A 26,522-nucleotide genomic window follows, 5' to 3' on the forward strand; every position below is an offset into this window, starting at 1 on the left:
TTAGTACTTTGCTGCCTGATCTGCTCCTTTCCCAGCGTTTGTGTTGTAGAACTAATATCCAGCCCTCAGCTGCTTTCACAGGAGTGCTTCTTACTGCTCCAGGCTCTTTGCAGAGCAGTATCATTCACTTCAGAGCCCATCACTGGACAAGGGAAGCACTGCTTATTTCTCTGTACACACTGTTTTACCCTGCTTAGGATTGTGAGGATTTTTTGCAGTTCTTCAGAAGTTTCTTCCAGTTCTATGACCCTGAATACTTCAGTATTTCTAGCAAACTGTTGCTCCTCTCTCTACCTATAAGCACCCATTTATGACCTTCTCACTTATTGCCAGGCAGCTTATTTTTTTGCAAAAGCTGCTATGTTTACTCACTTCAATGTCATTCTTTAAGCATGATCCAGCCTCAACTCTTCCTTGAAGATTGAAGCACTTGGAGCAGGAGGTTGCAGGAACCTTTACATTTGGTTGTGTTTGATTGTCCATGGGAAGAATCAAGTCCAACTTTGGCACTACTCAGCCTGTCCCCTTCCCCTGGGTGCTGGGGTCCTCCTGTCCTATTCCACAGCATCTCTCCTGTCATGTCTCCTTGCTCTCAATCAAATCCTTCCTCCAAACCCCCTCCTTGATGGCAACCCACAGCATTCATATTCCCTTTTTCCCTATTCCACCTGGCTTCCTATCCCACTTCCAACTTTCTCCCTCATTCTTTATTCCCCATTCCTTCTTCCTCCCTTTCCCTCTTCATTTCTCTTCTTTTCTCCCTCTTCATCCCTCACCCTTGCCTAACCTTTCCGCATCCCTCCTCCTTCCTCATACTTCCCTTATCCTACTCTCTTCTCCAACTCTTCACTCTCTCTCTTCTCTACCCATGTGTACTCACCTTCCTCTCTAAACTTTTTCCCTCTCTATTCTGTCCCACCTCCTCCCTTGCCTCCCATCCTTCTTCAGGTGTCTTCACACCATCCTTTCTCCAAATTCCCTTAACTTCCTAGTGACAACACCAAACTTTCATCACACCTTCCATCCCACCTTCTTTCCCAACCTGCCTTCTTCACCAGTCCTCCGTATCGTCACCTCTTCTTTCCTTCCTTTTCCAAGGAAGGATTTTTTAATCCTTCCTTGTTCTTCATACTTCCCTTCTGCGCTTCACCCATTCTACCTTCACCTCCATCCTTTCTTCCTATTTTCTCCCCCCAGCCTTCCTTCTGTTCCTCAGTACTTTCTTCTTCGTTCTTTCTTCCCCAGCCGTTCTCACCCCTTCCTTCTTCCTATCCATCTTCTATCTCCTTCGACCATCCCTCCTTCGACCATCCCTCTTTCCTCTCCACCCTTCCCCTGTCATTCTTTCCACTCCCCATCCCTCCCATCCTTCCACCATCCTTCCTCACCCCTGCCACCCTTCCCTTCCCCATCCTCCCTCCCTCCCTCCCTCCCTCCCTCCCTCCCCTCTTTCCCTCCCTCCTCCCACCGGCGGCAGAGGGCGCTGCGGTCCCGGCCCGCCCCAGCCCGGCTCCTCTCCGTAGGGCGGGGAGAGGCGGGAGGTGCCTCCCTTCCCTCCCTCTGCCCTCCCTCTCCCCTCCTTCCCGCCCCCGCCGCCCGGCCGGGGCTGCGCTCCCGCGGCTGCCGCACACGGCGCGGCGGCTCCGAGCCATGAACCCTCCGCGGCGGCCGGGCAGCGCGCCCCGCAGCCGGGCCATTCCCGCGGGACGGACCGCTCGGGGACTAAAACTCTATGGATACAATGAAGTGGCTCTGGGACTCTTGGTTTAGCAGGAATATTTAAATAAACCAATGTAAGTTTCTCTTTTTTGTTTGCTTGTTAATAAAAAAAAAAAAGAAAGAAAGAAAGAAAAGAAAAAGAAAGAAGCATAAAGAGAACCTCCCCCTTTCCCCCCATCCCCCCTCCCCTCGGAGACGTCCGGTTCCGAGCGAGTCGGAGGAAACAGGAATTTGTCGCGACGGGGTTTCCCCTTCCCCAAACTTACCCCTCGAGGTGCGACCGGTGCCGTCCCGTCCGGGCAGGGCGCGGTGAGGCTGCAGGAGGGTGAAGTTGGCTCAGCAAAGCTTGCGCCGGGGTGTGGAAGTGGAGGAGATGTGGATGTAGATATTGTGCCGATGAAGAGTAACTCTGGTTGGGAATTGGTCTAGGTTCCGTCTTGCTTCCGCGTCCAGAAGTGCCAGAAAGAGATAACAACACAGAAAATACTCTGCAAATTGTTTGGTGAATGTCATGTGGTGTCAGATGGCTTTGAATGGAATTTTAGTGGCACATTTCACAGGGAAGAAATGAGCTTGGATGGTTATTTCTGCAGTGGCAAGAAAAATTAATAATTCTCGTGTATTGTGAGAGTGTTACTGATGTTACTTGTAAGAGCTGACATAATGTATTAAGCATATGTCTTAATAAGGCCACTCTCCTCGAAGCCCTTTGTAAAACACCCCTACTTGAAACATTTGGAGTTTTTACCAGCTCAAATTAAAAACTCCACTCGGCTGAAAGAAGTGTAGAAGGAAAACAAGGAGAGCTGTGCAGCACGCTGGCAAGGTGGTAGTGATTTGATCAAGGCAGCCCCGAGGGAACCGGTGACATACTGGGAGCACCGTAAGTGAGAACGAAGGCTAAATTAAAGCAAAAGTTATGCAACCAAAGTGTGGCTGCAACGAGAAGAAATCAGACCTTCTTTTTATTTGTTTGTTTGTTTGTTTGTTCTGGATATATGGGTGAGAAAGTAGAGATGAGCTTCTAAAAAGCAGAGGAAAGCGTGAGCTGTGCTCACCTATGGCAACAGGTCTTGTTTTGCCTGGAAAGGATGAGCTGAGCTTTGTGAGTGCTTGAGCTGAGCCTTTCCATCCGAGGCTGGGGCAGCTGCCGATCCTACAGACAGGCGACAGATCCGGAACTCGTGGCCCCAATTTCTCTCTCCACCAGGGCGACGAGCTGCTATTCCCGAAATACAGGGCGTATGGTGGATTCAACGCGGCGAATCAAAGAGGATTTGTCAATACTAAAAATAAACAGGCCCGCAGATGTGTCCTACAGGGTCACGTCCAGTCGCTGCGTTTTCGGGGCCGAGGTGCCCATGTCGCGATTTTGCGGGAGCGTGTCCTGTCCAAGGTGCTGAAGTTGATTTTGCTGCTATTTCCCGGGATTTGAGGGCTTTGCACGAGTGGTTTTGGGAGGCTTCCTCTTGCCTTAAGGGGGTGAGGTTTGAGTTGGAGGGTTCCCCCCCTCCCCTTCCCGGGTGGCGCAAAGAGGAAGCAGGGATGTGTTTTCAGACACGTATGTTTGATCCGTCCTTTTGGCGTGGGAAAGCGGGCCAGGTGGAGCTGCAGATGGATCCAGCAGATCCTATAAGCTTTTGGTGGCAGAGAACTGGAAAGGTCAGAGCTGTAAGGCAGTGAGGAGTGAAACTCCCTCACTCTAGTGAACCAAGAATGTGGTGGTTTTGAGTGTCGCTGCTGTTGGTTTGGGTGCCTTGCCTCTGATGAGATGCCTTATTCCAAAAAAGTTGAGGGAGAGCCCTGTGCTGGGTTGGGATAGGAATGATGCAAATGGGACTGGAGTGACGCCCAATGATTTTGATAGTTTTATCTTCTTCTGGTGTAGCCTCTAAAAGTGGCAAATATGGTTGATGAAGATCTTCAGAAATAGTCAATCCTTAAGAGAAAAAGTGTGTCTTTTGGGGAAAGTGTCTCAAAAATTAAGCAATGGAGTCCTGCACTGCAAATTGTGATATTTTTAGATTAATGTGCCAAAAGCTTTCAGACTTAAGTAGTGGAGTTTATGTAATCTTTGGTATGAGACACACCACAGTATTGCCAGAAATAAGCATAGAGGAATATATTATTTGCCTTTGCTTCGAGTTTGATCTTGTAATGTGCTTCTCCTCAGTTCTTGAAATTAATTCTAAATCCATTTATAATGCAGATCAGTACTTTTTGTCTAAGACTCCCAAAGGGTTTTAAAAACACAGATGATCAGGCTTCGATACCTGTGTTTTTATGGAGAAATAGTTCATGCTGTGAGGAGTCCTGTAGGTCTAAAGCATGCAAAAAGTCCGTACAGTATGGTAGAGAACTGATGTTTCATATCCTCAGTCACTCGTCAGAGATCACAGAGGAACTCAGTTGCATCATTGGCTATGTAGTCCAAATACCTTGACCATTAAGGGTGTATGTAGATCATGAGGCTTCTTGACTCTGGGTGACAGCTTATGAGGATAGAGTCTAAAAAGTGCAACACAGTGGAAAGCATTACATTCCTGGTCTGAATCAGAAACTAGCCTCCGTTCTTGCTATGATGGACTAACACCTGTGGGACTAGCACACACCTCACAGGATTTTTACAGGCTACAGAGAACAGTTGAGTGGTAACTGCATTCTTGATTTTAAATGCATAATCAAAATTATATTTAAAATTGTACTGATAGGAAATGACATTCTGAAAGGAAATTTATTAACTATAAGTAGTTTAAGTTTCTTCTAAAAATCTTGGTTTTGGGGTTTTCTTTTTCTTTTTCTTTTTTTTTTCTATTAGATAGGGATTTATCTCTTCTTGACCATTTTCTTTACTGATTTCAGTTGTGTATCTTGAAAGAAAGCTCTGTCCATGTATGTGAGGAGAGAACTTGTTAAAGCATGTTGAGTGGTTGTTCTGAAATCATGGTCATGTTTTTTGAAAGAAACAGATCAATATCTGTTGTTACCTTGGATTACGTTTGGAACCTCAATATGACAAATACAAAGAGACCTTTTGTTTTCAGAGGGCGGATGCTCAGTTTTTCCTGAAAATTACTACCTTGTAAGTTGTCTCCAATCATCCTCAAGAATTACTTTGAAAAATTATAGGTCTGGTAGTTAAAAAGTGGCAACAAGTAATTTCTCAGTTCTGTTAAATGAAACTCATATTTCACAAAGGCAGTATATCTCTGAAGTATATGCTTAACTTCTGCTTCTGTTTACATGTTGTCTTGTGATAGAGTTTTAATCAGTGTACGAAGCAATTTATATTTTAAATTCTATTATCAGTTCTCACTTTTACTGTCTATTTTTGTGCTTATCCCATTGCTGAAGATATTCAAGGCCAGGTAGGATGGGGCTTTGGGCAAGAGGTATCCCAGCTAGATCATTTTTAAAGACCCTTCCAACCCAAACCATTCTGTGATTCTAACCTGGAAAAAAATACGTGAAGCCAGTCAGGTATATTCCTGTTCTCTTGGAGTGACTATCTTGTCTGTGCTATCACATCGTTCAGATAAACATGATAAACATTTGTTTGTTTATCTTTAAACTAACTGTTGTCTTTATGACTGAACTAAAACCCTGATTATTTTTCTATTGATCTTTTAATATTTATTTTGCAAGCCAACCGTTGGGCCCACTTTCACCTGGCCCTGTCTCTTTGGGTTTCTCTTGCAAAGTGACAGTTTCTAAATCAGGAAGGAAATCAGGTCACATTTCTGGCTCTGCAGGACTTATCTCACTGCTCTTCTTTCAAAGTAATTAGAGTTACTAATAATGAGAAAAAGAAAACTTTTTCAGAACCGGTATGTCCCTAACCCCTCTCTCCTTCTGGCTGTTTTTGTGTCACAGAAAAGACAGGAAAAAGTTTATTGAGGAAGCTCCTTTTGCTCCATCTGACTGTGACTTCCTTCAAATTGAGCTGCAGGCGATGGAGTCACCCTTACAAAGATACCCTGTGTTTCTTAGATTAGCAGACTTCATTTGTTTATTCCCCCTTGTTCTTGCATGGTGTCACTGGGCTGCACAGTGGAGCTGCTTAGGTCTCAGCCTGGGAGAAGAACAAGATGCTGACTAAAGCTGTCACTATCCCAGTCCCTGAGCAGGCTGGGGAAATACTGGAGGGACAATATGAGCAGAGTAGAAGGCACAGTGGCTTTATTAAACACATGCACTGCCAGCAATCACAACCATAGTTTGTACCCTTCCTATTCAGGCTTCTTATCGGTTACAGTTCACTGGGGCATACTCCCAGGAAAAATGGCAAGTGAAGCACAAAAGTTCCTTCTCCTTTAATACATCCACCTTTGAGGAGATGTGACTCAGGAGGAGGTTTCCTCTTCTGTGTGCAAAACTCTCATTGATGTCAAAAGATCCCTTATTTTCCATGGCAAAAATGTACTTCCCTGCTCTCTGTAATCGACGAAGCTGTTTTTGTCTCAATTCTGCATGACAAAAATGGCTTGGTTTTCATTTTTTATTAGTTTTATAATATTGCAATAGCTTTTTTAATAGAAAGGCATCACACATCAAATAATAAAGTTTAAATTTTTCAGAATGTTTCATTACAGGTGCTGTTAAGCACTGAGTTTTCCTTTTTTTACTGTACTTAATTAATTGGAAAGTGGAATAATTTGTGCTCTATCCTGGAAAAAATAACTCGTTCTTTACCAGGTTATTTCAACTTTCAGCTTGATTTGAACTTTCCTGATTCACACAGCTTCTGCCAGAGAGGCTTTTTATGGCAGTGATGGAAAGCCCTACCGACCGGTTAGAGGTCCTTTATAAAGCTAGCTGGGTTCCTAAGGCTCTAAAACTGCTCTTTATCCAACATATGACTTGCAGATATCTTTCAAATGATGCTTTACTAGTTTTATTCTAGCTCCAGTATTAGTATAGAGTGTCTATGAAGTTATACGGGTGGTTAATATTTGAGTGCATAACACTAAAGGCAGACTGGGGCATGGGTAATTTGTCTGTGCTAGAATCCAGGAGTGTCTCTCAGTAGTCATGGAGTTTGTAGGCTGATTTTGACCATTAAGCTGTAGTTTGGGGCTTTAGAGAAGTCTGTTTTTCTTTTTGCTGTTTCTAAATGCTTTATATAACACCAAAACATTGTGCAATAGGAAGGTATGGAAGAACTTGCCCATGGACAAATTCTTTCAAGATCCATTAATTGGAGATGGATTAGATAGTCCATCTGCAAGGATTATATATTTTTTTATAATGATTTTTCAGAGATCCTTTTTCTTATTGTAATGAAATGGTCACTCTTCCCAAACAAATGGGCAGTTGTTTGTGTCTCAATATGTCACCATTCCTCCAGGCTGGCTTACAGCATGCCGACTCAGGGTCTAGAAGTCATAGGGAACCAGATGCCCACTTGACCCTGGATGATCAGAACAGCACATGGGGATCATTTCTACTGATTTTGAGTGAGCAAAGTTCACCCCTGTCATAGCTAGCTCAGATTTTGTCTCTACTGCAAAGCTACTTCAGTCCTCTAAAGAGCATTTTTACTGCTGGGCTGTACAGTCATAAAATCTCAGAATGGCTTGGGTTGGAGCAGGCCTTAAAGATCATCCAATTCCAACCCCCTTGCTGTGGGCAGGGTTGCCAACCACCAGCTCAGGGGTGCCGGGGGCCCCATTCAACATTAGAATGCCTCCAAGGATGGGGAAGACAAGGGCAGACACTGCCTGAGGGAAATCCTGAATACCAAGTTTTCAGAAAGTGTGCTGGTGACAATTAAATGAAACCTTCGCCATGGTGTAAAGCTCATAAGGGTGAATGATTCTGTGATGAAATTTTCTTTTTCCCTCCTGATGTAGGCACCAAAAAGAGAGAGGAATGCTAGGGGGAGGCTTCCTGTGGTGGTGGGAAGTCCTTCAGGTGCCTGCATGGCTGGAGATGCAGCACTGACTGTGGAGAAGTAATGGGAAAGCTGCAGCCCAGCCTGCACAGCTTGGAAACGCATCATTAGGGTGCTACAACCTGACCCTCAGACAAGCATTTAGCATCGTCTGAGGTCTGACACGTTAGTAGCTGTTACATAATGCACAATTATAGAATCACACCAAAACATTTTAAAAATACCTGCCTGATCACCACAGGGTAATTGCACTGTGTGTTAATGGGGCTGGGTGCTGTGGTTAAGGCACCCCCTGCACCGATGCATGTTCCCCTCCCCAGCAGCTTGGAATACTCCATCAGGTGCAGCCAGTGGTGACATCACCTCGGCCAGGAGAAGACCTCCTCTCCTCCAAAGCTCCCCAGCGTTTGTGTCCTTGTCCTGCTTTGTGTGTTACCAGTGCTGTCCTTTCCTTCTGGAGGCGGGTTTCTGACCATCCTTGCTCCCCTGTTTTAGCACAGTGGTATGACACAGTTGCCTCCTTGCCTTCCCCAGGGCCAAGCACATCATCTCCATCTCCACTCCAGCTACATCTCAAGCCCTCAACATGGAGTGATGCCTGGCTTCTGTGCTGCTGGAGGCACTCAGAGGGTCTGTACTTTTATTAAGCAGAGGGCCAGGTTCTGTGCTGGGCTTCATAAACCCAGATCGACTCATCTGACTTTGGCACAGCTAATCCAGATTTGCACAGCAGTTTCCCTGAGGACTCCCCAGTTTTGCTCTGGGTGACAGTTAGTGTGCCAGTGTCAGAATACATCTGATCTAGACAGATTCCCTGTCTTGAACCATTAGTTATTCCCTGGCAAAAGTTTCTCAGAAAGAGCTGTTGTATTTGAAAACAATACACAAATTCTGTTGCCGATGCCAGAAAGTAAAGTGATTTTTTTCCCCTCCTGTTGAAACTAAATATAATTTGAAAGATAATGTACAAGGATTTAAATATAGTATGCAATTATACATTGCATATGAATAGTTTCTCTCATTTTTAACATGCTTAGATATTTTTTTTGAGTCTTTTTCAGCAGACAGCTGTTAGATAAAGAGAGAAAAGTGAATAGTTGTTATGAAACCACATGACATCGCTAAAGAAAAAAACCCCATAAGAATATGTGAGGAAAAAATATAGAATAAATCCTCTCTCTTCCTCTGTTGTTGGCTTTTTTTTTTCCTTGTTTCATCTTTTTGTAATATTTCAGTACTTCCTTAGCTGAAGTAATATAGTTTCTCAATATAATGTTGTAGGGTCTGCAACAAATTTCCTTTGCACTCTTGTTTCTACTGGGTTCAGTGAGCTTCAAATCAAGGCTCTGAATTCTTCCCAGAGGATGAAATGGGAGTAGAAGCCTTCTTAGAAAAGTCTGAATTCTTGGATTCTTTTACCTTTAGTGGAAGTTTTGCTTGAGTTGTGTTGGGTTTTGTTTCCTATGAAGTTGCCTAAACTTGAAAACCCCAGAGTTCACTCATGGCCCCATGGTGTCCCAACAAGTAAATGGATGTCCTGACTTTCTCAGGGTAGCCTGGACAACTTGTGACTGTAAGCACCTCAAAAACAGTGCTGTAGGTCACACATTCTTATTTTTGAGGAGATACGGTTTAAAAAAAAAAAAAAAAAAAAGACTCTGAAACTTTAAAATAATATAACAATAATCAAAATTCCTGGTGATGTTCTTCTGGGAGCAAGGAGAAATAAATATGAGGTTATGGTCTGAAAACACTGAAAGATTCTGGGCTGCGGTTTTCTGTTATTAATTAGCTAAATTGATATTCAGAACCTGAAACAAGGCTTTTAGGCACATCTCTGGTGCCTAATTCTGACGGCTGTCTCCTCGCAGGGTGAATGAGGAGACTTTTTATTGAAGTCAATGATGCAGTGTCAACGTAAATGCAACATAAGGGAGAAAGGGGATTTGTTTACAAGCATAAAAGTTCCCTGGATAGTTTAACGCTAACTGTGAAAATTACTGAAGAGCTGCAAAGCACAGGCTTTAAATGTAGCTGGAGTAAATTTTCTGGAATGTTTCTAGCACTATTTTAAGGACCTAATCCAGAGCCGAGTGCAGCTGCAGGTAAAGCTCCCTTTGACTTTGGATGGGGCATTGTATTTCTAAGTGCCATTCTGCTTCCTAGAATTTTTTAATGGTGTCTTGCAGGTGTTTTTTTATTAACTGTTAGGACAGATGTGATGTCATTTTTTTTTTATCTCTGTAGTGCCTGGATTGGTTGATTGTAAGAAAGAACACCACAATGCCGTTGCGTTATTCCAGTGTTTCCTGTGGTTAGTCATTCACTGGACAAGTTGTTTCCTAAGAAGACTGGTTTTACCATTGCTCTTATTATGTATCTGTCCTATCCTGTAGCATTTCAACCTGTTGGATTATCTGGTTCAGAGATTTGGGACTTGAAGATACTTGAGTTATGCAAGTTTTATTGAAAGATATTCCTGGATAGAGAGTAGAGGGATTCAGAGGAATGCCTTTTTCAACCTGGATGATTCTATTGTTGTGTAAGAAGGTGACTGTAGGGTGATTCAGCCACACAGCTTCACCACTGCTTGTCCACCACAGATCTCTAGGGTTGTTGTCAAAGAACTTTTATTGTTTTGTACTGTATTGTACTGTATTTTGTTACCCAAGGTCCTGAGGTCATGTGATGCTGGGTGTAGGGTACATAGGGATTATCACGTTGTTTTAAATGAAATTTAAGGAGCAAAGCTCTAGGATTTCAGCCCCTTTTGAAATCACATCTGTAAAGACTCCATCATAAAGATTTGTGGTCCTATTAAAGAACAGGAGAGGTGGAAAAGGGACATAGACATTGTCCTAGAGGATCTTTTCTCTCCAATCTAATCTTCTCCCATATATAGCTAAAGATAGCTTCCCCTGCCTGTCTGGGGGATGTTTGACTGTGCTGGCACCAAATCAAGTATGAATAAAAAGCACATATACATATATATGTGTGTGTGTGTGTGTGTGTGTGTATACGTACATACATACAAATCTCTAGAAATCAGGAATAAAACAGGGATATTGGAAATGCCATTTCCAGCTCCACCAGCTGGAACACCTCTTGTAATTTTGCTAACTCGCACATTGTCCATTTTGCTGTCATCTGTCACCTGTGGTGTCAGATGGGGGGATGTGTGCCTGGCTACTTCATAATGCTGCTGCAAACAGGGCTGAGATGCCGTGTGAGGTGTAGAATCACAGAATCATTTGAGTTGGAAAGGACCATTAAAGGTCATCTAGTCCAACTCCCCTGCAATGAACAGGGACATCTACAGCTAAGTCAGATATGCTGAGGACCTCCCCAATGCATCTGTATCTTCACAGCAGGGCTGTGGCTGCTTCTCCCCCAACCCTGAGCTCAGGCATGGCTATGAGGTGGTATGAGGAAGGGAAAATGGAGGGTGCCCCTGACCCCAGTAATCCCCAGCTGTCACTGCGCCTGCCGGGAGGCACCCGCGGTCAGCAAAGATTAGCACAGCCACCATGGGGACTGGCCTGGGATCAAAGCAGCACAGAGGTGGCTGAGAGCCACCTTCAGCTCCTCCTCCCTCACTCCAATCTGTAGCAGCCTTTGCCTTCTCTGAGCAACTGAACCCATTTTCTGGTATCACTTAAGGTTAAAAATGCTCTTTTTTTTGCTCTGTGTTCCATAGAATGTTCATAGCCAGGTTTGGGATAAAATCATCTTTTTTTTTTTTTTTTTTTTTTTTAAAGCATTTTGCTAAGGTAAGATAGGGCATACATGACTGCTTTTTTACTTGATGAACCAAAACTGGGGCCAGCTGCAAGGAGCATTAAAGCCCATCCAGTTCCACACCCTTTCTCTGGGGGTGGGTGAGCCTTTTCAGAGAGGTCCCTCAGCCCATGCCCTCCCCTTGCGCATCGTCACCTTGAGCTTCTCATGCCTAGCTCAACAGCAGCACTGCATGCTGCTCACTAGCCCCTTGTTTCCATACAGCTGAACAGCCTCACTGGATTGTGGTTGATAGTTATGTTTTTCAAGGTGAGGATTGTGCCAGTTGTACTGCTTACATGGTGAGATGGCTGCTTGTGTTAGTCAGCACTTCTGTGAGTCAGTCAAGTTGTCCATCCCTAATGTCAACCCCATTCAGCAACAAAACACGCTGAGCAGCAATGTGTGGTTCTCATGAAAGTCCTGTGTCTCCAAACACAACTTGGAGATTCAGATGCTCCTTTGATGAAGAAACTGTTTGAAAGTGCACAAGGTTCAGGTTGGATATCAGAAAAAAATTCTTCTTGGAAAGAGTGGTGAGGCATTGGCACAGGCTGCCCTGGGAGGTGGTGGAGTCATCATCCCTGGAGGTGTTCAAGAAAAGGGTAGGTGTCACACTCAGTGACATGGTCTAGAGTGGTCACGGGCATGGGGTGATGTTTGGACTAGATGATCTTAGTGCTCTTTCCAAGCCTAGTGATCCTATGCCAAGGGCAGGTGTGCCAACATGCTCCATGTTTGCTGGCCCATGTGGTGTTCCTCATGGCAGTAATTTTGGATTTCTCATATCCCAAGTGAAACCTAGGGGAATGCTCTTGCAAAGTCATTCTCTCGCTCCAGGGATCCAAGGATCCCACCATGAACTTGGAGCACCATCAGTTTCACTGTAAATTATGGGAGCTGAACACAAAGTGGTTTGGATTTTAGATGGTCTTCTTTGGAACCAGGTGTTGGACTTGGTGATCCTTGTGGGAAACTCCCAGCTCTGGATATCCTATGATTCTTTGATTCTCAGACTCAAAAATGCAGGTCCTCACACATTTAGGTCTGTGTGATATAAAATATCCTCATGTTGGTTCTGGTATTTTCCCAGTGCTAGTTAGAAAGCTAGCTTTATATTCATGTCTGATTTTGCACGTTTGAATGGTTCCCCGATACATTATTTCCTTCAGGTGGTTTTTATAATGTTAATGAATGTGATAGTTGTGATTAGCATGGGAGATTATTGCTTATAGCACCTACACAATCTATTTGGCAACTCATCAGTCTTGCTGTTAGAGCACTGCAGAATTCAATAAGTGACATTATTTACACAGTTGCCTTTGTAAGCTTGAAAAACTTTGCAAAAATGTGTTATAATCTGGGCGATAGCTTTGCTAAAAAGCAAGTTAGCTTCATCGATTGCATTTCTTCACTTTAGTTACTGAACTGCATGCTAAAAATAAATTACAGAAAAAAAAAGCCATAATTGAGATCAATCTCTAATTGATTTTGACTTGTGCTCAGTTAAAAGCAGAACTGATGATTTCTGGAATGTTACTGATGTTCAGGAGCTTTGTAGAGCTGTATGTGAGGGAAAGCATCGATAGCAGAAAGCAAGGTCTCTTGATTTAGGCTTCATACAGAGTTTTTGGCACATAAATGTCAGACTAAAGTTCAAGTGTTCATCAAAGTCCTACAAGGCCCTTAAACGTCAATGAAATTCCTGTTAAAGACTGTCCTGTGAGGCTTTGCTGTCTGGAAAGGCTGCTTCCTCCAACCAGAAATCAGTGATCCATGGGCTGTGTAAGCAAACAGGGTGGTGGTTATTCTGGAGGGACTCCAACTGGGGGATCTGTGGTGGGATCTGTGCTCCTCACGCGACAAAATTCGGTCTCAGCTGCTGTGTGTTGGCTTTAGCCACAGGTCAGCCAAGGACAGCCGGGTCGGGCTGTGCAGCTCTGCACTGTCTCTCACAGGACATGCGTGGGGCTCAGGTTGCAACTCCAGTGCTAAACATCACAGAAAAGGCTCTTTCTGAGAAACGTGAGGTCAAGCGGGGACCCACGCGCTGCATCCCACTCCTCCATCTCCAAAAATACCACTGCTTTTCTGGTTGTTTTCTGCTGGACCGCCAGCCCTGTGCCCTGGGGACTGAGGGAGGGGAGAGCCAAAGCAGAGGACAGCCTATTTTTAGGCTGACTATCTCCCACTCCCTGGCAGGCTGGGTGGTGTTGCAGGACAGGGCTCGCCTATCTGCAGTACAGCCCCTAGAGCAGGAGGGGAATGGGGATTTGAGCCGTCGTCCTGGTGGCTGGGAGGGACCCAGTGCAGGTCTAGTTGGGCAGTAATGGGCATTTCTCACCATTGCATCTTATTTGTAACTGGATAGCTTTTTCTTCTGTCCCTTCCCATTTTGTGTCACATCTACACAAACACTGTGCTGGGCGTTGTTTTCAAGCCCAAGTGCAGTATTTGTGCCTTTCTGTTGATTTGGCAGTGGGATAATTAAAAAAAAAAAAAAAAAATTAAAAAAAAAAAGGCAGGTTATAGGATTTAGGCTCAACTCTATCCTTCAGAGATTACTGAAGTGAAACTGTGACCATCTAATCCATTTACAGAATAGCAGAAGACTCCCTGTAATTCATTATTGTTGGTGGCAGAGCATATAATGATAGAATCATAGACTGGCTTAGGTTGGAAGGGACCTCTGACCCCCCTGCCATGAACAGGACTGCCACCCACTAGATCAGACTGCCCGAGGAGGTAGCTTTTCCATCCTTCAGTCTTTGGTAAACTGACAGTCTTTGATAAATCATGGTTAAATTATTCTGTTGATAACGTACACGTTTGGCCTAATTTAAATTTCTTTGGTTCCAGTTTCTGGCCACTGGATTTCTTCTGTCTGTGCTTAGCAAACTGCAAAGCCCTCTGCAATATGCACAGCAGCAGAATTGTTGTATCTGTACCTGTCCAGAGGTGCAGTGGTGAATTCATCCCTCCCCTTACTTTTAGGTACCATGGAGCTCTCTGCATCATTTAGGAAATCATTTAGCTCATGCATCATCTCATAAGACTGTTTTCCAGCCTGTAATTGTCCTTAGCGATGCTTCCCTCAATCTTTCTAGTTCATCACCGTAACCCTTGACTTGGCGATCGGAGCACTATAGAGGGGTAATGTTCCCATCAAATTATGTTAATGTCCTCTCAGCATTGATTAACCAAGTCCTGCATCAGCCCTGCTTCTCTTGTACGCAGAAAACAGGAAGGGCACTCAGGTTTTTCTGTCCATCCTTACAAAATACTGCCACTGTGGTTCTCTTCTGGGTCTTCACAAAAGTTCCCAAATGTAGGGAAGCAAAGCTGATGCTCAGAGCCCATCTTTAGTCTGCAGCAGCACTTGGGTGTGGTTATCCTGACTTCTTGATTCAAAAATTCAAACTAGAGAAGCTGCTGTATGTCGTACTTCTTTATCACTTCTGAAGTGGAAAGAATGTCATTCTCAGCATGTTATTGCTCTGTTTTGTTTTTTTTTTCTGAGTGCAGAACAGAAATCTGTATGGATATATTTTGGTCCTTCGATGTTTGAAAAGTTCCTTCTGGTCCTTAGAAAGGCCAGAGATGCCTCTAGCCACACATTACTCACCGTGTATTTTTAATTTATTGCTGACCCTCCTATTCTTGTCTTCCTTTCATTCTTTTATTTCTTGTTCTGTTTTTATTTTCTTTTTAATTTAAGTGTTTTGTACTGTGGAGAAGATGGAGAAGACTGAGGGGGCATCTTACCAATGCTTATGAATATCTAATGGGTGTGAGCCAATTGGCTGGGGCCAGGCTCTTTTTAGCAATGCTCAGCATCAGGACAAGGAGCAGTGGCCACAAACTGGAACACAGGAAGTTCCACCTGAACATGAGAGAAATTCTTTGCTGTGAGGCTGGCAGACCCTGGAACAGGCTGCCCAGAGAGGTGGTGCAATCTCCTTCTGTGGAGATATTTAAGACCCACTGATTATTTTTTTTTCATTTACAGAAAGCACCAGAATTCTGTCTTTCAGACCCAGTGATACCGGGGTCCCTCAGTGAGGAACGCAAGGCTTCTTGGCTTTCACTGGATATGAACTCTGGGCTGATGCATATTTATTTATTATTATTTTCTGTTGCATGCTGCTGATTGTCCCAGATGCAGAGGAGGCAAATGACTTTCAAATGAGAAGATTTTCATAAGCCTACAGCATAGCTGTACTTGGAATACAAACTTTAATCAGTTATTATCTGGAAAAACATCTAACAAAACCCTGGTCCCTGCTGGGCTTCCCAGTCATTGCCGCATCAGCTGCAGGGTGGCCCTGGGAGGAAACATGACTCCTGTGTAAGGAATGTGGGGCTCCTTGTGAGCACCTTGTAGCAGAGATCATTCATCTTTGTTATGTGCCCTGAGAGTAATAATAAATATTGATGATAGATGAGTTTGGCTCTGCTTCGCTGGGGAAATAAAATATTTTTTGTCTTGGGGATTTCTGCACGTTTATGGCCAAACCTGACTTGGGGATTGAAGGATCTGCTTCAGTTCAGCAGTCAGGTTCCTGCACTTTTGGCCAAAGGGGTGTCCCCAACCTTAGGGAGGCCTCATACTTCCCAGCATCCCAAAGCACCCTGTGCTTTCGGGCAGTCAACCCCAGGTAGGAGGAAGCTCTGCTGCAAGAGCCCACCTCACTCCTCATACTCCCTCTGCATCCAGAGTGCTCTGCCTGCCCAAAGAGCTTTTGCTCTGCACCTAAAAAATGCAGATACTCGTGTAAGTGGTTGCAGTAAAGAGCTACCAGAGGAGGCAATTTTTTTCAGGGCACAACCGGAGAGGCTACTTAGCATAGTTTTACAGGCTGCTAATGTGGTTTTATTGCTTCTAGGACCTGACCTATTATTATGTGCTGGGGGATGCTTTTATTCATTTGGAGCTGGTCCAGGGATGTCTAACAGGGCTATATACTGCATGACCTAGGTGTGCTCAGCGTAAGACTCCTCCCCTGTGCTGGGAAGGAGGGATAGCTCTGTGGTTTGTATGAGGCCACAGGTTTAGTTTTGCTCTGTTGTTGACTCTGTGTGTGTGTGTGTGTGTGTGTGTGTGTGTGTGTGCGCAGTGTGCTTCGGTCCAAATGCTGGTGAGCAGTGAGTCATTCCCTTCTGCTGCTAATGGGAAACTCAACAGTGCCCAGATTAGAAATGGGCAAAGGATGGTTTCTCAGTTTTGCCTTCTCCCATGCTGCTGAGCCCAGGAGTTGCGCAGCCATAGCTGCTCTGCTCCATCCCTCTTCTTCCTGCAATGTGTTGAGCCACTGAGATGAAGAATGAGGCAGAGGAAGGAAGGTGGAGGAAAATGCAGAGAGTCCTGGTTAGGCTAAGAGCCTTCATTCATTCCGACCAATAACCAAGACCACCCCTGCTTCCATTGTTCCCACAGCCAAAATACTGCATCTTAGCATCATCTGCAGTCCTTTAAGCATTTACCACATTTTGTGTCTTTTTGTGTTGCTAGTTTTGACTTTCTTTTCAATTTTGCAGCTTCAAACTACTGAAGTGAATGTTTATTGTGTTGTTTTGTTTTGTTTTGTTTTTGTGGCTTCTTTATAGTTAACAGCAATTTTCTCTCTTTTTTTTTTTTTTTTAATGCTTAAAATGCTGAATCATGTAATGACATCTTGGTTGTGAGGCCAGTTGCTTTCTGTGATGCTTAAATATAGATTGAGAAAGTCTTCTTCAGGCAAATAGTGACTTTTATGCCCGAATAGTCCAACCGTGTCTGTATTTTGAAAATCCAAAGAGATCTTTGGTACTCAAAGTAGCAATTTCATATTGGAACAGGCAAAATTTTGTATTATGGAGGTAGAAGCTTTAGATGACAATGGGATTATGCTTGGTACTTTAAGCACAAGTGCACGTGTTTAAACTCAAGCTAATAATGCCTTTACTTCTGATTATCCCTGAAGTGCTTGGGTAGTTGGACTTGGTCACAGAATCAAGTATCAGAGGGGTCAGAAGGGACTTCTGGAGGTCATTGAGTCCTGAGTCATTGAGAACTGCTTGCTAAAGCAGTTCCCTGCAGTATGTTGCACAGAAAAGTGTCCAGGTGGGTTCTGAATCTCTCCAGAGGAGGAGAATCCGCAACCTCTCTGGGCAGCCTGTTCCTGGGTGCCATCACTCTCACAGAAAAGAAGTTCTTGTGTTAGTATAGATATTCCTGTGTTACAGTTTCTGCCCATTATCCCCTGTTCTATTGCTGCTTGCCTCCAAAGAGTCTACCTCCATCGACTTGACTCCCACACTATAGTTATATATAGGCAGTTATGAGATCCCCTCTCACACTTCTCCAGTGTAAAGAGTCTCATGCCTCTTAGCCTTGATCTGAGTAGTTTTGAATCATTTTTCCCAACTGACTTTCTATTCTAGTCCAGTCATATAAAGTCAAGCCCAGTTAAGCCAAGTCAAAGGATGCATTCATATGAATTACCTGCAGTATTTTTTAGAAGTTACTTTCTAAGGGCAGGACATTGCTTAAACACTGTTCCTGTCTCTTCTGGTCCATGACACTTCACTTGTCCCTATAAGTGGTGAGAACAGGTGAAATCAGATGATAGATCGAGAACATTAGATCCTCTGGAGTGAGAGCTAGAAAGAGCTTATTAAAGACCACTACAGTCAGGCTAGGGTGCTCTAGTGTTGCTTTCAGTTCAGTCAGCCACAAGGAAGCTTGGGATGTGACATCTCACAAAGGAGAGGTTAAAGCACGTTGAAGCAAAGGGAATAATGATTTTGGAGGAGAGGACCATCACCCCAGAGAGGAGAGCCCGTGTCTGTATGAGATTAGGAGGTGGATGTTGCTCTGAGTGATATTTTCAATGGGTGCTTTGGAGCTGAATGAGGTTGTTGGACATGTAATAGCGCTGCCAAAGCTGCCTGGAGGATCCAGGGACTGATCTCAAAGAAGGGAAAATGATAGCTACTATCTTAAATTGATGAATCTAGGGAGAAAAGAAAAAAAAAACAAAGCCATCCTCTGTCTTTATCTAGACAATATCCTTCAACCACAGGCAGAAACTTTATGGGTTGTTGGATCTCCTCTTCAAGCCTCCACAGATAGCCCTTGAATGCTCTCTTCAGTCCTAGGGGCCTGATAAAGGACCTTCCACCTATAGCTCTACAGAGATTTTGTCTTCACCACCATTCTTTTTTTTTTTTTTTTTCCTCTCTCCAAAGCATTGCTTTTGCTTCCTTCCAAGTAGGAGCACTTCCCACCCCAACAGACAGCACTGGATGCAGGCTTTTAGCTAGCAAGAGCAGAGCAGATGTATGCCTTACACAGCTAATGAGGTATAGAGAGAAGGGGAATTTGGCTCTTGTGTGATCCTGGACATTGCCTGGAGGTACCTCTGTCTCTGCACGCATTCCGTATCAACTTAGAGCAGCCTTGTTTTCACCATGTGCTTTGCTAGATAGGATGGTAAAATGTACTGCTTCAGTAATCAAATACAATAAAGCTGTTGTCTTCAGGAAAGCTGAGTTTTTCAGCCAAGATTTGTGCTGCTCTCCAGCCCTTAAAATGGACCTCTACTGGGGTCCTGCCTGGCTTTTGCTCTGCATGGAGTTTGCCGTGCATATTGAGGCCATGCTGTAGGAATAACAGAGCATTCAAAATATTTCAGCATGAGTGGTTCTAACACTGATCATAGCCTCATATGGACTCTGAAAATGCAGACTCAACAAAACTGCCGAAAGTAGAGCAAAATGTCTGTGAAATATTAAAAAAATAATCAAAAGGAGGAAAAAAGTTGAGGGCAGAAGGAGGAGGAAGTGCAGTACTACTTCAGTGGAAAAGACAGTTGTACCTGCTAGGAGCAAGAACAACTTCATCATCCGATGCATGAACTTCTTCCAGCTTGTCACAACAAATACAGCACACCCAAGGCTATTTGTTGCATTAGCAATAAACCAGTGAGCATAGGGAGCTGCAGCTTGTGTTGGCACAGAGGCCAGGCGCCAGTTACCGCCTGTGCAGATATATTACTTTTTAGCAAGCAGGAGAACTGGTGAGTTTCTCTCTGTGAAATGGCGTCAAGGACACACTTCTTTTTCCACCTCCTCTGAACTGTGTGTTGGTCAAGCCTCAAGTGATAGCATTATCTCCTGATTTGCCAGGAGTACTAAAATATATCTATCACCTTACAGCTGATGGTCACTTCGCTGTATTTAAGATAGGACCAGTTTTTATTCTAGGACTGGGTGGCAGGCAGCAGAAGAGAGAAAAACTGTGTGAGTGAATAGAGGGATGTTATTTACCTTACTTAGGCTATATAATGCAAAAAGAACAACAAAATAAAAACAACAAAACAGGTTGTAAAGGACCCACGGATTGCACATGCCTAAGAGGTTACCCTGAGGAAGAATGAAAGCCCACTTTTTTCTTGTTATAAGTACTTGAAGGTAGTTCCCTGCTGGACATCACTGATCAAACTTATTTGAGGTAAAATCACCTCGTCTGATCCAGGAACTGGGTGACCAGAAGAGCAAGTGAGCTGCATATTTTGGAAACGGTTTTCAAAACAGAGGCTTTTGTGGTAGAACTATGTAACCAAGGTGTATATGACTTTGCCACCTAGATTTTTGTCAGCATCTTTACCTCAGCAGAGCTGTTCACAAGATAAAGGAATACAGGGTTGAGGGTCATGGGGAAGGAGCAGCAGGATGAACTAACCTATGGAAAGAAGTGCAGTTGGTACTACCTTGCCTATCCTACCCTATCTTACCCTATCCTATCCTACCTTGCCTACTACCTGTCCTAACGATGTCACTCTGTGAGACATCTTCCCTTTTCGTGAACACCTCCAGGGATAGTGACCCCACCACCTCCCTGGGCAGTGTGTCCTAATACATTATCACTCATTCTGAGAAGAAATCTTTCCTAATATCCAACTTGAACCTCTCATGGCGCGACTTAAACCATTACCTCTTATCCTATCATTGTTACTGTAGAGAAGTAACATTCTGAAACTCAGAGATAGCTGCAGCAGATGTGGGCTTGAAAACCACAAGCTTACTATAATTTTGGATTTATATGTCATAGGAGTGTATACATTCTGCCTGGGAAATGCTCATACGGCAGGAGAGAAGGGCAGAGCACAGCAAGCCTAAGCTGCAGAGACGGATCTTTCAGACTTGCACTGACCAACCCACAAAAAGCAATTCCTCCAACCCTAGCCTGGCCTCTCAGTCACCTAAATTGTATCTTGTGTTTTCAGTTTTAAAGCCAGCTGTGTAGATTTGTCTGTTGGATGCTGATTTTGGGTTGAGGACTGCCTCCTGAATCAGGCTGACTGATGGGAGAGCAGCTTGGCTGTTGAGTGGAAAGACAACCTCCTGTTGTGGGCATAATTGCTGCATTCCTTGACTGGGAGAGGAGCGGAGCAAGTCTGTCTGCGTAGGACTTACATGGAAATGGCATTTTTATGGGAATATCTGAAATGTTTCTTACAAGCACCCCATTAAACACTCCTCTGAGTCTGGCCACAGGCCAGCCTGGAGTCCTTTGAACTCCTCGTCCTCCAGGTAGAAGCTGATGTTGAGTTTTCCTGTTGAGTTTCAGGACAGCAGGTCACTGGTAGCCACAGCAAAGAGAGCAGAGCTGCCTCAAGCGTTGCCAACAGAGTTGTTTAAGTCTCACTGGCCAAGCTAGGGGTTTCACAGAGCTTTGTCTTCTGCAGCTTTTGTGGCACGGTGTCTACTGGCAGACCTCCGTTTTTAGCAGAGATAGAAGTCGGATTACAGCTGGTGACCAGGCAGTCTGCCAGTGTGCATCATCCGTTTCTCATGATATATATCAGCTGAGCTAAATTTTTTTTTTTTTGGTGGAAATGAAACGTGTTGAACTTGCCATGTCGGAAAATGTCTTGTTAGACCCATGCTCATCTGCATCCATTTGTAGGAAGAGCACATGAGTTTGGGAGCATATTTCTGCTCCTGGCTCAAAACTTGCTTTCAGCACAACATTGTGCACCAGGCCTCTTGTAAAGATATACAGTGTGGTGCATGTAGCCAGGGAAATAAAGCTAGAAGTGTGTGTAAATTCAGAGCCTGCTTTAGCAGCTCTCGTGTGCCATATGTTGCTCTTGGGGAGAGTAGGATTTCAGCCTAGCAATCAGGCTCCTCGGGGAGACTTTCACTGCCTCTCGCTGCCCTAGTCAGAGGCTTTGTGTGAAGTTGCTGCTCCTGAACTCAAATGAGGTCTGAACACTGCCAAGGAGGGCTGAACAGCTTTCATGACCTCACTGTTCTGAACAGTGCTGCTTTAAGGGATTTATTCACATCAGTGTTTGTCCACTCTTTGGGACCTAAGTTTTGTATCTTAACATTTCAAGGTGGAAGAGAGGAGCCACAATATTAATGCTATACAGCATCGCTGATTCTACTTTTTTAAGGTTATTATCCTAAAAAAAAAAAAGATAAATACAGCTAATGTTGTTTTGTGAGTAGCAAAAAATAATTTTTTCTAGCTTTCTCTAGTACCTTTACTTTGCCCTACAAAACTCATAGTTTCTTTCCTACTTGTGGGGCTAAGTGGCAATGTGTTCAATGGCTCAAAGCTATGTGTTACCTTGATGATTTGTTTATCTCCCTGAACTGATTGATGTACTGACTGCCACCTCTCAGAACAAGAAACGAGTGGGATTTACCCCAATGTGGGGACAGTGATTTATTTTGCATAGCTCTTTATTTTTATAGGATGACTGGGCATTTAGTATATCTGAAATGTCTACTTCCATCTCAAGTATAGTTGAAATTGGCCAATGGATTCAAAAGTTATTAAAGGGGATTAAAAGACAGACAGCATGATCAGATAAGCCTGCTTCATCAGAAAACTAGGCTAAAAAGGGGAAAATATATCTAGTGCAAGGACTCCTGTGATGTCCTCTGCACATCCTGTTTTTTCAGCATCTGTAGTAATTAATACTGCAAGCTCTGAGTATTTACATATGAGTGATGCAGCACATACTGAAACACTGCTCTCCTCTGCTTTGTTTATGTTACACCTAGAATATTGAATGCAGTTATCTCACTGATGTGGCATCAGTCCTCTCTGTCTCAGGATCTGAAATCTCTTGTGCATGAGTGAGGTCAGGCTTCAGGCTATCCATATCTGTACATCCCTTTCCCAAAAGAGAATTTAACTGCCTTGTGTCCTGGTCACTATTCGTGGAGGGGCTGCAAGGCAAGCCAACAGGCTGGCCGTTCTGTATCCATAAGCAGATGATGAGGACTTTGCTTCTTCTCCTGGTCTAGATATGAACATGGACATGCTATAGTTGAGTAAGGACATGAGGTTGTGGCCAGTTCAGACCCAGATATGTGTGTGACCACTGTTTTTCACAGTTGGCAACATCTTGCTGTCTAGTAGTTACCAGTTTATAAATCTAAGTTTAAAGGCTCTTATTGATGGGGAAGTCTGTGATGTGATGTGCTTGGTCTGTGGATAAGCTAGATAAGAAGTTGCCACTTTGTACATCTCAGAGCAAATTCCAAGAGGAGTGCTGGAAAGGGGCTGGTTAGAACCTGTAATCTGAGTGAAGGGTGATAGGATGAAAGCCAGCCACAGCTTCAAGAAGAGAAGTGTAATAACAGAATCATTAAGATTGGGAAAGACCTCTAAGGTCATCTTGTCAATTGTTATCCCATCCCCAACGTGCCCACTAAGCCATGTCTCTCAGTGCCACGTCTGCCTTGCTCTTGAACACCTCCAGGGACAGTGACTCCACCACCTCCCTGGGCAGCCTATTCCAGTGCACCTTTCTTTCTGAGAATAATTTTTTTTCCTAATATCCAACCTGAGTCACCCCTGGCACAGCTTGAGGTCATTGCCTCCCATCCTATTGACAAGTAGTTAAAGCCTGTGAAGATATTAAGATCTGGAATTGAATTTGGGGCTAAATAAAGGCATGTTTTGGGAGGCAGCTATTTAAATGTGACATAAAGGCATAAGGGTAAACTTTGGGGTTCTGAATTTTCTTGGTATTTATAACTCGGTTTCTCATGTTCCTGTTTATATAGCAGAGCCAGTACAAATTTTCAAGCAGACACAAATCCAGAAATAAAAGGAATATAGCTGTTTGTGAACCTGCCTCCCACACACAATTCCAGTGAACCAGCTGGGCTGCAGCACTTGTCCCTCCCTTCCTGCTTCTCTGGCATCCCCGTCATCTCAGCCCTCATGACACATCCGAGCTGATGAGCATTGCTGAAGTCTGTGAGGCAGATTTCCGGAGCTGGATGGCAATGAACTCCAGTGGTCTGGAGAGTCCACTTTGGTTCCCAGCACCTGGTAGCTTTTGAATATCGCCAGGGAAAATAGTATTTATGGCTCAAAATCAATGCTTTGAACTCTTATTTGGAGTAATTCAGTTGAGCTGGTTGTTCAAGGTGATGGATATCGGGTGAAATTCAAAGCTGACAAGGAAAAGATTTCATCTCGTGCATTCTTGGGCTGTCAGACCTCTTGAGTGTCTCTTGACACAGCCCATGGTAAAGCTGTGGGCTTGTACTTCTTGAACAGGAAGGCAGAGAATGGTCTGCTGGTAAAGCCTCAGAGATCAGGGATACTTTTCTCTTGCTGGTGGAAAAGGGAAATAACTTCAGATCATTTTGCTGTGCGTTCAGTTTGCAGTATGTTTGTCCAGTCTTTAACAGCAAAGTAATTGCGTTTGGGGCATCTGGGTGCTGCTGTCAAGGAATAAAAAAAAGCAACAAAAATTTCTGGGAGCTGGGTTTTAGTTCAGAGGCTTAAAAAGTTTGTGCACACTTGAAAATCCCTCCCTGTCCTTCCTAATCATCTTGGTATTTAACATTATGAAGGAACACTTGGTACCATGCCTAGTTTTCAGGATGAGTAAATTGCTTTGTTGTGTGTGTTAATCTAAAGCCCTTGACTATGCAGCAGAAAATCAGCCCAGTTCCTTCATGGAGAAGTCTGGGAGGAGGGCATTAATCTGGTGTGCATAATGAAACACTGCACTCAGATGGGTCATTATCTGTGCACTGCCAGCCTGCAGGCCGGAAAGGACTGCGCCGCATTGACCCTGATGGCATCAGGTGTGCAGCTGGAGAAAACCTCGTTGTCTCCCAAGGCAGTCAGAGGAGAGCTCTGAAAGTGGCTTGGTGTCAGAAGGCAGTTTTCCTGCTGAAGTCTGCCCTTTCCTTCCCTCCTCCAATCTGCAGAGCTGCTGTCTTTTGGCAATTTGCTTGCTGGATGTAGCTGAGAGTAGGACAGCTTCTGCCCCTGCATTTTGTGGGGTTGGCTTATGGGAGATGTGGGTACACTGTGCTGCCCAGCAGTGGCTCACACCCTAGGTCCAAATAATGTTTGGACCCAACTATTCTATGCTTTTTTGTGCCTCTACCCACCGTGAATAGCTTATATTCTATGTATCAATTCCTACCAAATGCTTCCCCCACCCTAACCATTCGCTGAAAACAGCTCACATTCGTTGTTTTCTTTTGTTGCTGATCTGTAGAGGTGTTTTTTAACTCCTGTGCTGCAATAGGTATGGTCTCATATAGCCCAGCTCTGACAGACCCCCCAGTACCAGCTGTCTCCCTCCCTCCATATCCCCATTTGTCTTATGTCTCATTTTGTAACTGCTATTATTTCATCCCTCTGAGGCAACTACTACTAAGGGCTACCCTGGTAATGGATGCTGCCAGACCAGATGCTTAAATATTAAAGGTGGAAAGAGCCAATTTTGCAATTCCTTTATGCAGAACAGACAGTGATGGAGATCCGGCTCTTACAGCTGACCAGTGCAGTAAGCTCCAGAGTAAAAACCTGATAGATGCAAGTTAAGCTGAAGTTTTAGCTGGGACTGTAGTTGACAAAGAAGCCAACATGCTCGTCACACTGGCAATTTGCAGTGGACCACTAAAGGCATTTATAGGAGACTGCACTGGCCTCCGCTGGTATCCTGTGCCTTCTCTAATTTCTGTTCAGTGAGATAAATTTGTGCCTAGATGATCTTATGTATTTGCAGAGTTTCCTGAACCTTGACATGCAAAATCTGATGTGAACAGAGAACCCTGTGCCTGGCCCTAGAGACGATTATCTGACCTGTCAATCTGGTCTGTAATCCTTGCAGTGCAGTGTCTCAAGTCACCTGTCTATCTGACCACCTTAATAAATCAGTGCGCGATCGGCTGCAGTTGCTAGAGGTTTGGTATCATCAGAAAGCCTGGTGGCAATATTCAGATACCAAAAGAACAGAAAGTCTTGATTAATGCTGAGTTAGCTGTCTCTTCTCTAATGCTGTTTCCAGTTCAATGCATTTCTTGATAACAGCGTTTGGTCTGAAGGCCTCAGACTTACTGATGGTCACAGATCCAAATACCATCATTTCTAATAAATTATGCTGCCCTATTTCTATGGAGAAGTGCACCAAGGAACAACATCTATAAAAGCAGGGGCAAAATAAGAGCAGTCTCAACAATGAATCATAGCCTTGCTATCCAGAGTGAGAATGAATGTGATTGAAGTGCATTTCCAGAAATGAGATTTGAGGAATGCAAATTTGAGCCTGATGATGTTTCTATATCGTGGACAGCAGCACAGTGAGGCTGGTGCTGTTTTTAGAGGACACCAAATTCCACCTTTTTGTGCCTACATCTCCTCCTGCATCCCTCTTTGCCCACTTATCCCACCTTGGATCTGGTGTAGTTTTGAAAATCTGAGGACAAATAGATCAGCACTATTGCAAAAGGCACATAATATTTTTCTTACAGCTCAGGACTGTAGCTAACGATTCCAGAAAATTTTGATGGAATAGATTTAAATGTTCACAGTCTCCAAATTATCATCTCTCTGTTATTGCCCTTGAACATTAGGCCAAGTGAGAGAAGTGTGATCATGCAAAGCTCTCAATATCCCCACAGCCAAATCCCAGCTGAGTAAGCTAACACTTTTTAAGATAAAAGTTTGTGAATTTAAAACAATTTCATCTTGCTAGAACTGGTCTCTGAAACTAGTGTGCAGTGTGCCAGCAATCGTGTTACTCTTCCAGTGTTCTTATCTTGTCTCTATACACTCTGCAGGAAAAGGGGTCTCACTGACCTAGCAATTTCCAAA

General features: G+C 44.0%; 1 protein-coding gene across 2 annotated transcripts in view; it reads left to right on the top strand.

Annotated features, from left to right (window-relative positions):
* Nucleotides 1-1,605: 1,605 nt before the first annotated feature.
* LOC125695836 (sodium channel protein type 5 subunit alpha-like) overlaps nucleotides 1,606-26,522 on the top strand; it is a 204,531-nt gene continuing 179,614 nt past the window's right edge. For both annotated transcript variants that reach the window (XM_048950819.1, XM_048950818.1), the window contains exon 1: nucleotides 1,606-1,793. The gene's annotated coding sequence lies outside the window, so the exon portion shown is untranslated. The remainder of the gene's footprint in view (nucleotides 1,794-26,522) is intronic.

Source organism: Lagopus muta, chromosome 7, assembly GCF_023343835.1.
Source record: "Lagopus muta isolate bLagMut1 chromosome 7, bLagMut1 primary, whole genome shotgun sequence".
Classification (NCBI taxonomy): domain Eukaryota; kingdom Metazoa; phylum Chordata; class Aves; order Galliformes; family Phasianidae; genus Lagopus; species Lagopus muta.